The following is a 9876-nucleotide window of genomic DNA, read 5'->3' on the forward strand; positions in this document are numbered from 1 at the left end:
AACCCACTGGCTCCAGGTCATCTATAAGTTGTTGCTAGGTAAAGCCCCGCCTTATCTCAGCTCACTGGTCACCATAACAGCACCCACCCATAGCACGCGCTCCAGCAGGTATATTTGACTGGTCACCCCCAAAGCCAATTCCTCCTTTGGCCGCCTTTCCTTCCACTTCTCTGCTGCCAATGACTGGAACTAATTGCAAAAATCACTGAAGCTGGAGACTCATATCTCCCTCTCTAACTTTAAGCACCAGCTGTCAGAGCAGCTCACAGATCACCGCACCTGTACATAGTCCATCTGTAAATAGCTCCTTTGCACCCCAGTATCCCTACTTGCACATTTATCTTCTGCACATCTATCACTGCAATGTTAATTTACTAAATTGTAATTATTTCGCCACTATGGCCTATTTATTGCCTTACCTCCCTTATCTTACCTCATTTGCACACACTGTATATAGACTTTTCTATTGTGTTATTGACTGTATGTCACACCCTGACCTTAGAGAGCATTTTTATGTCTCTATTTGGTTTGGTCAGGGTGTGATTTGGGGTGGGCATTCTATGTTTTTGTTTTCTATGATTTTGTATTTCTATGTTTTGGCCGGGTATGGTTCTCAATCAGGGACAGCTGTCTATCGTTGTCTCTGATTGGGAACCATACTTAGGTAGCCCTTTCCCCCTCCTTTCGTGGTGGAAAGTTAACTTTGTTTGTGGCACATAGCCTTAAGCTTCACGGTCGTTTTTGTATTGTTTATTGTTTTTGTCGACGTCATCACCTAATAAAAAGGAATATGTACGCTCACCACGCTGCGCTTTGGTCTCCTCCTTTTGACGGCCGTGACAGAACTTCCCACCACCAATGGACCAAGCAGCGTAGCCAGGAGTATGAGACAACCTGGGAGGAGGTAGAGAGGTGGTCGGTCGACCCAGGGAGAGTGCCAGAGCCCGCCTGGGATTCAATTGGGCAGTGCGAAGAGGGATACCGGAGAATGGAGTCGGAGAGACGTACACGGTTAGCGAAGAAGCCCGAGAGGCAGCCCCCCAATTTTCTTTTTGGGGGGTGGCACACGAGGAGATTGGCTGAGTCAAGTTGGAGACCTGAGCCAACTCCTCGTGCTTACCATGGCGAGCGTCGTACTAGTCAGGCACCGTGTTATGCGGTGGAGCGCACGGTGTCTCCAGTGCTCGTTCACAGCCCGGTGCGCTACATCCCAGCTCCCCGCATCTGCCGGGCTGGGGTGAGCATCCAACCAGGACGTATTGTGCCAGCCCTGCTCTCCAGACCTCCAGTGCGCCTCCTCGGCCCAGTATATCCTGCGCCGGCTCTACGCACAGTGTCTCCGGTGCGTCTGCACAGCCCAGTGCGTCCTGTGCCAGCACCCCGCATGTGCAGGGCGAAGATAACCATCCAGCCAGGACGGGTTGTGCAGGCTCTAAGCTTGAGACCTCCAGTGCGCCTCCACGGCCCAGTGTATCCGGTGCCTCTGCCAAGGACAAAGCCTCCTGTATGTCTCTCCAGCCTGGTGAGTCCTGTGCCTGCGCCCAGAACTAAGCCTCCTGTATGTCTCCCCAGCCTGGTGAGTCCTGTGCCTGCTGCTAGAACCAGGCCTCCTGTATGTCTCCCCAGCCTGGTGAGCCCTGTGGCAGCTCCACGTACCAGACTGCCCATACGTCTCCTTACTCCAGTGATGATCCATGGCAAGAAGCCTCCAGTGATGATCCATGGCACGAAGCCTCCAGTGATGATCCATGGCAAGAAGCCTCCAGTGATGATCCATGGCAAGAAGCCTCCAGTGATGATCCATGGCAAGAAGCCTCCAGTGATGATCCATGGCAAGAAGCCTCCAGTGATGATCCATGGCACGAAGCCTCCAGTGATGATCCATGGCAAGAAGCCTCCAGTGATGATCCATGGCAAGAAGCCTCCAGTGATGATCCATGGCAAGAAGCCTCCAGTGATGATCCATGGCAAGAATCCTCCAGTGATGATCCATGGCAAGAATCCTCCAGTGATGATCCATGGCACGAAGCCTCCAGTGATGATCCATGGCACGAAGCCTCCAGTGATGATCCATGGCAAGAAGCCTCCAGTGATGATTCATGGCACGAAGCCTCCAGTGATGATCCATGGCAAGAAGCCTCCTGTGATGATCCATGGCACGAAGCCTCCAGTGATGATCCATGGCAAGAAGCCTCCAGTGATGATCCATGGCACGAAGCGTCCAGTGATGATCCATGGCAAGAATCCTCCAGTGATGATCCATGGCAAGAAGCCTCCAGTGATGATCCATGGCACGAAGCCTCCAGTGATGATCCATGGCACGAAGCCTCCAGTGATGATCCATGGCAAGAAGCCTCCAGTGATGATTCATGGCACGAAGCCTCCAGTGATGATCCATGGCAAGAAGCCTCCTGTGATGATCCATGGCACGAAGCCTCCAGTGATGATCCATGGCAAGAAGCCTCCAGTGATGATCCATGGCACGAAGCGTCCAGTGATGATCCATGGCAAGAAGCCTCCAGTGATGATCCATGGCACGAAGCGTCCAGTGATGATCCATGGCAAGAAGCCTCCAGTGATGATCCATGGCAAGAAGCCTCCAGAAATGATCCATGGCACGAAGCCTCCAGTGAGGAGTCATGGCACAAAGCCTCCCACGACGGCCTCCAGTCCGGAGCCTCCAGCGGCGGTCTCAAGTCCGGAGCCTCCAGCGAGGTGCCACCAAAGTGGGGTGAGCCAGTGGTGGAGCGGGATCTGCGTCCCGCACCTGAGCCGCCACAGCGGATAGATGCCCACCCAGACCCTCCACTATAGGTTCAGGTTTTGCGGCCGGAGTCCGCACCTTTGGGGGGGGTACTGTCACACCCTGACCTTAGAGAGCCTTTTTATGTCTCTATTTCGTTTGGTCAGGGTGTGATTTGGGGTGGGCATTCTATGTTTTTGTTTTCTATGGTTTTGTATTTCTATGTTTTGGCCGGGTATGGTTCTCAATCAGGGACAGCTGTCTATCGTTGTCTCTGATTGGGAACCATACTTAGGTAGCCCTTTTCCCTCCTTTCGTGGTGGGAAGTTAACTTTGTTTGTGGCACATAGCCTTAAGCTTCATGGTCGTTTTTGTATATTGTTTATTGTTTTTGTCGGCGTCATCACCTAATAAAAAGGAATATGTACACTCACCACGCTGCGCTTTGGTCTCCTCCTTTTGACGGCCGTGACACTGTATGTTTGTTTATTCCATGTGTAACTCTGTGCTGTTGTTTGTGTCGCACTGCTTTACTTTATCTTGGCCAGGTCGCAGTTGTAAATGAGAACTTGTTCTCAACTACATGATTCAATATGTGTTATTTCATAGTTTTGATGTCTTCACTATTATTTTACAATGTAGAAAATAGTAAAAATAAAGAAAAACCCTGGAATGAGTAGGTGTTTCCAAACTTTTGACTGGTACTGTATATATATTTACAAAAAAATAGATGGGGGATTGGAAATGATGCAGACAATTACATTGATGGAAGCTACAATCTATCTGCAGTATTAAAGCTGATCTACCCCTTAAAATAAAACGATCTTGGTTCTATAGGCTCTAACACCTCAAGCGAGAATGTATGGCTCTAAATTCACATTGGCCCTGTTTTCTATCCTGTGTTGTTTCTTTCGTCCAGGAAACAATACATGGGAACAGAGAGGCTGATCTGCAACACAGAGATAAAGCAGAGGGAGGGGCCAGGTTTAGAAAGGAGACAGGTGCCGGTGAAACCCAAGGAAAGTAGGCAAACTTGGGAATTGGGATTCCTTGCAAACTTGACAATGTATGTCACCTTGCCAGGATTTAACAAGTCAGGAAAGGGGATTGCCAGTCAATCCTTGCCTTTATGGCAAGTCATTTTTGATTTTGTATGACTAAAATGTAATCCCCCAGGGTGTTTTTTGTTGTGTTGAAAGGGATATTTTATCACCAGAAAATAAAGGGCTATCACCTCTTAGTTCCTGACTGTGCATAAGAAATAAGGATGTCAACATGAAAGGGGATATGTCCCACAAACCCAGCAAGGAAACTCAAACCCAGGCTTATACAATGGGCAATTTCCAAGAATCGTGAATAAGGACAAGTGATGCTAACACCTTGCTTTTTCCCCACTGTATTATTTTATGAGCTTGCGTTGCAATACGGTCCCGTCCTGCTATAGACACCAGTACGGATCACAGTGTAGGGTCCCATAGTGAATGTCTCTGATGCAACAATATTGTTTTCATTATTAATGGTTGTCATAATAAAACTCCACAAAAGTCCTATATTTTATTACCATACGTCCCCTTATACACTGAGTTATATTGATGTCACTTGTTAAATCCACTTCAGTCAGTGTAGATGAAGAGGAGGAGACAGGTTAAAGAAGGATTTTTAAGCCTTGAGACAATTGAGAGATGGATTGTGTATGTGTGTCATTAAGCGTGAATGGGCGACACAAAACATTTGTCTTTGCATGGGGTATTGTATTAGGTGCCAGGCACACCGGTTTGTGTCAAGAACTGCTACGCTGCTGGGGTTTTCATGCTCAACAGTTTCCCGTGTGTGTCAAGAATGGTCCATCAACCAAAGGACATCCAGCCAACTTGACACAATTGTGGGTAGCATTGGAGTTTACATGGGCCAGCATCCCTGCGGAACGCTTTCAACACCTTGTAGAGTCCATGCCCAGATGAATTGAGGCTGTTCTGAGGGCAAAACTCAATATTAGGAAGGTGTTCCTAATCTTTCGTATACTCAGTGTAAAATAGTATCTGGGATTGAAATAACTGGAAAAGTCCTAAAAAGGGCATAACTTTAGAGGGTAACTATTGTTTTATGGTGATTTTATCATAAATCTTACGGCTGAAAGATGAGTGAAATAAACAAAAGGCTCACTAGATGGCAGGGTGGTGGTGGTGGACGGAGGGCGTAACATGGAGGCTGTTTCAAATCCCATCCCAATAAAAATGACTTGCCTGAACATAACCAGTCGCATTAATTTCTGCCTTAGAGGCAGAGCTGCCCTTTGAACAATATAAGTAAGTTATCCTTGTCCGAGCCAGAATGTCCCATAGGGAAGGAGCCTATCTCCTGTTTCTGTAGCATGAGACAGCTTGATGTACAAGTACACAAGCTTACTCTTTAGAATAGAGAGAACTCCAATCTGCTCTCTGATAGGGCGTTATATACTGTTCCAGTGGATCTCCAGATATGGGTGTGGACGTGGTACTGTAGCTTCGATGATGATCATAAAGAGATACCACTCTGTTGCTACTGCCTAGTGTTCCTGTATTCTCTCTGAATGGCCTCTGTTGGTATCAACATGAAAGTCTATACCAGGGGTACTCAACTCTGACCCTACGAGGTCCGGAGCCTGCCGGTTTTCTGTTCTACCCGATAATTCATTGCACACACCTGGTGACCTGGTGTCCCAGGTCTAAATCAGTCCCTGATTAAAGGGAAAGAAGTAAAAAATGCAGTGGAACTGGCTTTGAGGTCCAGAGTTTAGTTTGAGGGGTCTATACCTTGTGCATAGTTTCTTACTGTGCATTAGGGATCCAAATCAGTACTGTTTCCCATTGTACATCGTGGGAACCACGTCAATCGAAGCTTAATTCCTAAAACGACTGTAGGCAGCAGATGTTCCTCCTGGGATGGTAGATAAAAGGACTGGTCCTCTGTGCCCAGCATACTTCAGTGTTTGATGTATGCTTCTTTAATGGGTTGGCATTGTATTAGATCCAAGAATACACCTTTATTGTCCAATGTGAGTTATTTCCAACCCATGGGTACCACGCCAGGCTAAAGGTAGCATAAAATAAGCAGCATGACAGCGTCCCTGTAGCAGGTTAGGGGTTAAGTGCCTTGCTCAAGGGCATAATGGCAGCAGGTGGCACATGAGATTCTGATGTCAGAAACCCTCTGGTTGCCAGCTCACTCCTGACAAATTCCCCCGTCAGCCATGGGATTTGAACTGACAACCCTCTGGTTACTGGCCCCGAGAGATGCTGAATTCATCTGATTGAAGTTTAAGTCAGAAGAATAGTCTTTCTTAGGAGTTATTGCATTAATGTGTGTACAAAATGCTCATTGGCATTTGATGAGGCTAATATGTAAAAGCGATAGAGTCCGAGCTGTATGAAGAACAACACAGTAGGAACATATTGGAATTGGTTGCAGCCAGGTTGTGGTGTGGAGAGCTTCACAGTGGAGTACCCATAGGACCTTCTGAAATGTGTCAATTTATTGCAGATAGTGTCAGAGGAAGTCCTGCCTCTGTTGATTGGGAGTGTAAGGGAAGTGAGTGGTGATTGAATTGTTGTCAAGGAATGTGGCGCTGGAAGTAAAGCGGGATGGTTTTGGAAGGGAATTTTCTATAACAGTCCCTGAGTCTGACCTCTTATCAATCTCTCAAATGATATTAGAAATATACAAAAATAAGAATTAATGCAAGGCATGTGTTTTAGTGAAGGGAAATTGCAACAGTTTTACACAACCAAACAAATACATATTCCAAACCATTTTATTCTTACCGTTTACTCTGGGAAAAAATGACAGAACACAGAGGGCTTACAATGACAGATGCAATATGCAATACTATACAGCCACCACACAACTTTGAGGCAATGTTGTGGCAACATTCTGTGGTTGCTCTGTGTCTGCTGGGCTGCTCCTCTTGACTAACAAGGTCCCAATCTACTTCAATTATTAACTGTTGTTCATCTTTGTTTGTTATATTTACAATGAATAATCAACAGTGGGTATTTCAGTTTCAGTAACTGTGCATGATGTACAATCATTATATAGATTTAAATATGGAACGTTTCACCTCATATCTAACTACATGTCATGATTGTACTTTTTATTGCATTTTGCTGACAGATATATCCCAATAAATGTCCTTAATTTGTCACTCATTAAGAACAACGGTGAAAACAGTTCATATAATAATGGGGGTGTTCAAAAAAAACTTATTCCAGACAACAAAAATTCAACTCAGTATATTTGGTCAGATCAGTAGCTTTAGATATTTTTACACATCCCAACAACAGGTCTTACTAAAAACTATAATTTAGGCAGGGATATTTTGTAGATGTCAGGTGTGTGCGTACTGGTAGCGAAGTCAGGTGCAGGAGAGCAGAGAGTTGTGAACAGGCGCCCACTTTATTGAGGCAGGAGAAACCAACAGTCGGACGCAACTGCGTCAAAACCTCCAGCCCATAGGCAAAAGTGCAAAACGCGCAAAACAGTCACAATAATAAGTCGCTCTGGATAAGAGCGTCTGCTAAATGACTTAAATGTAAAATGTAAATGTAATAATTTATGTTTAACAATAAACATCTTCGTGAACATAACGGTATAAGCAAACCAGTCTGGCGCGTCAACAATTAACACGTAACACAAACAATTCCCACAAAGACATGAGGGGGAACAGAGGAATAAATACATGCAGTGTGATTGCGGAATGAAAACCAGGTGTGCAGGGAACAAGACAAAACAAATGGATCAATAAAAAATGGAGCAGCGATAGCTAGAAAGCCGGTGACGTCGACCGCCGAACGCCGCCCGAACAAGGAGAGGAGCCGACTTCGGCGGAAGTCGTGACAGTAGACAAGTTCACTTCCTATCGGCAATCAGGGAAGACATGTTGGGGGAGTAAGGATGAAAAGCTTGTCTCTGCTGCTCCTGAAATCTACAGGACTGGAAACTGTGAAAGCAGAGAAGAATAACATACAAAACATCTCATAAATGATGCATGTTTAAGTATAGACATTAAAACTAGGTTTGAAGACACAAGTGAAGATTCCACTGTGATTTAACTCGAATATGTGGCCTTGTTTGCAATGTCCGTTCTTGGCCAGAAGAGAGAAACTGCTACTGTTCATTCAGAGAGCCATTGCAGCCATACACTCCATTGGACTCACATCTACACCCTCAGATGTGCATGCAGTCTTGAAGTCTCCTTAGCCAGAGCGAGACATTCTTTTAGGAACCTGTTCTCCTCTAGTAGTTCAATGATCCGGTCTTTTGAGGCAACGAGTTGTTTACACTTTTGACAGGTGTATATGTCAGTAAATTCATCCTCTTTCACTATGTCACTATGTCTCATACAATAGCCACAAGAGGTAGGGGTGCTGAGAGTGCTGCCCTCTTATTTTTTTGTTGAATGTTTTTTCTCTTAAAAGTAGTGCACTGGGCCTTTACTAGTCCTGTATTAGCGGACCCATAGCTGTCTTTTATTTGATTTAACTTAGCAAGTCAATTAAGAACAAATTCTTATTTACAATGACATCTAACTACCTTGTTCAGGGGCAGAACGACATATTTTTATCTTGTCAGCTCGAGGATTCGAACGAGCAACCTTTCGGTTACTGGCCCAACGCTCTAACCACTAGGCTACCTGCCGCACCTGTCTAACGTGTGACATCATTTCTTTTGGGGGGGGGGGGGTATTTTTTCACAAGTAGCGCACAAGGCCTTTACTAGCGGACCAATATAGCCGTCTATAGTGCCGGCAACACATTTTCAACCCCCCCCCGCCTTGTATTTTCGCAGATGTCAGTTTGGGTTTGAAACTCACACCCTTCTTTCTGCCTCGCGTTCTCGCCGTCCGCCATCTTACATCTCCCTAGCTTGAGTCAGTATTTTAATCTGAAATTGTGTTTTATATCAACCATCTATTTTACAGAAAGTGTCATTTCCCCTGTGACGTTACGGTTACTTCAAGTGTAAAGGTCTATGGCTGAAAACCTATTCAGCCTATCAGGGTTGGAAGAGTTTTTAATTGACCCCCAAATTCCCAGAATAATGTTTCCTGTTGTGCTCTGTTCTAATTCGATCCACTGCCACTCAATGGCTATTTATTCAGCTTCTGACTTTGTTCATCTTGGATGGCTCAGGTAGCTACTTTGGGACATAACAGTAAATGCATGTATAGTATAGTATGTTTGGATTGTGTACTTGAGTTTCAATTGCTGTGATTTTAAACGGATGAGAGGTTGTATGATACGTACCATCTGCTAGTCCAGACCGCACAGTGAGGCAGAGCGGGCCCAGTACACCGGCTAATCACTGGTGGCGAGTCCACCTGACAGGGGTATCCTGGGCTAGGAAGCCTAGCGCATCTAGACATTGTCACAGCGTAGATACCAACCTCCGGCTTCCACCACACAGCGTGGCAGAAGAGGAGTCAGAAGACTCCGGTAGAATGGCGAAACACTGATAAAAACCTGACGGTTGAGGAGTATCCAAAGCTAGTCGGCCCAACGTGTCGAGGCCGTCAGTCACAGCACAGATGTATTCTCTCTCGGCTTTCAGGGAGGGCACCACACCGGCTTTATCTCATCGTGTAGAAAGCAGCAGATGCCAATTTAAAGCTTTGATCCTGTAGGATTTTAGATTTTGTCTGTTGTTTAATGACAACTCTCGCAGCCTATAACGGTTTTGCTAAGTAATAAAAACTTGTAACACTTGAAACAAACAAACAGTGTGACACAACACGCTCAGCAAAACTGCCCTGCCGCCATCTTATGTTTCATTGCACAATGCATTGCAAGAATAATCAGTACAGATTGGAAGTACTCAAACACTTCCATTCCAATATTGCTTCCCGAGCAGGAAACTGAAAAAAGACAAGAATATGAATTTAACCAAAAACACTTCTGTTCATTTTTTGCCTTTACGCTATCTATTATATTTTCAATCTCTATTATAATGGTGCAATACAAAGCTGGATAAAGTTCATTGATATACATTTCCTTTGCTTTTAGATGATCTATGTAGAACTCCTGAATGGTATTCTATTCAGTACCTGAGTACATCCTCTGTGGGCAGAACTGGACTATGGCTCCGTCCCAGGTGAGAGG

The 9876-nt window shown here is 45.4% G+C and overlaps 1 long non-coding RNA gene across 1 annotated transcript; it reads right to left on the reverse strand.

Moving 5' to 3' along the window:
- Positions 1–6517: 6517 nt before the first annotated feature.
- On the reverse strand, positions 6518–9603 carry LOC139541788 (uncharacterized). Its single transcript, XR_011668411.1, has 2 exons — positions 9025–9603; positions 6518–7718 (listed from the first exon to the last, which is right to left on the reverse strand). It is a non-coding gene; the product is annotated as an uncharacterized lncRNA (long non-coding RNA).
- Positions 9604–9876: the final 273 nt, after the last annotated feature.

Source organism: Salvelinus alpinus, chromosome 16 (genome assembly GCF_045679555.1).
Source record: "Salvelinus alpinus chromosome 16, SLU_Salpinus.1, whole genome shotgun sequence".
NCBI classification, from domain to species: Eukaryota; Metazoa; Chordata; class Actinopteri; order Salmoniformes; family Salmonidae; genus Salvelinus; species Salvelinus alpinus.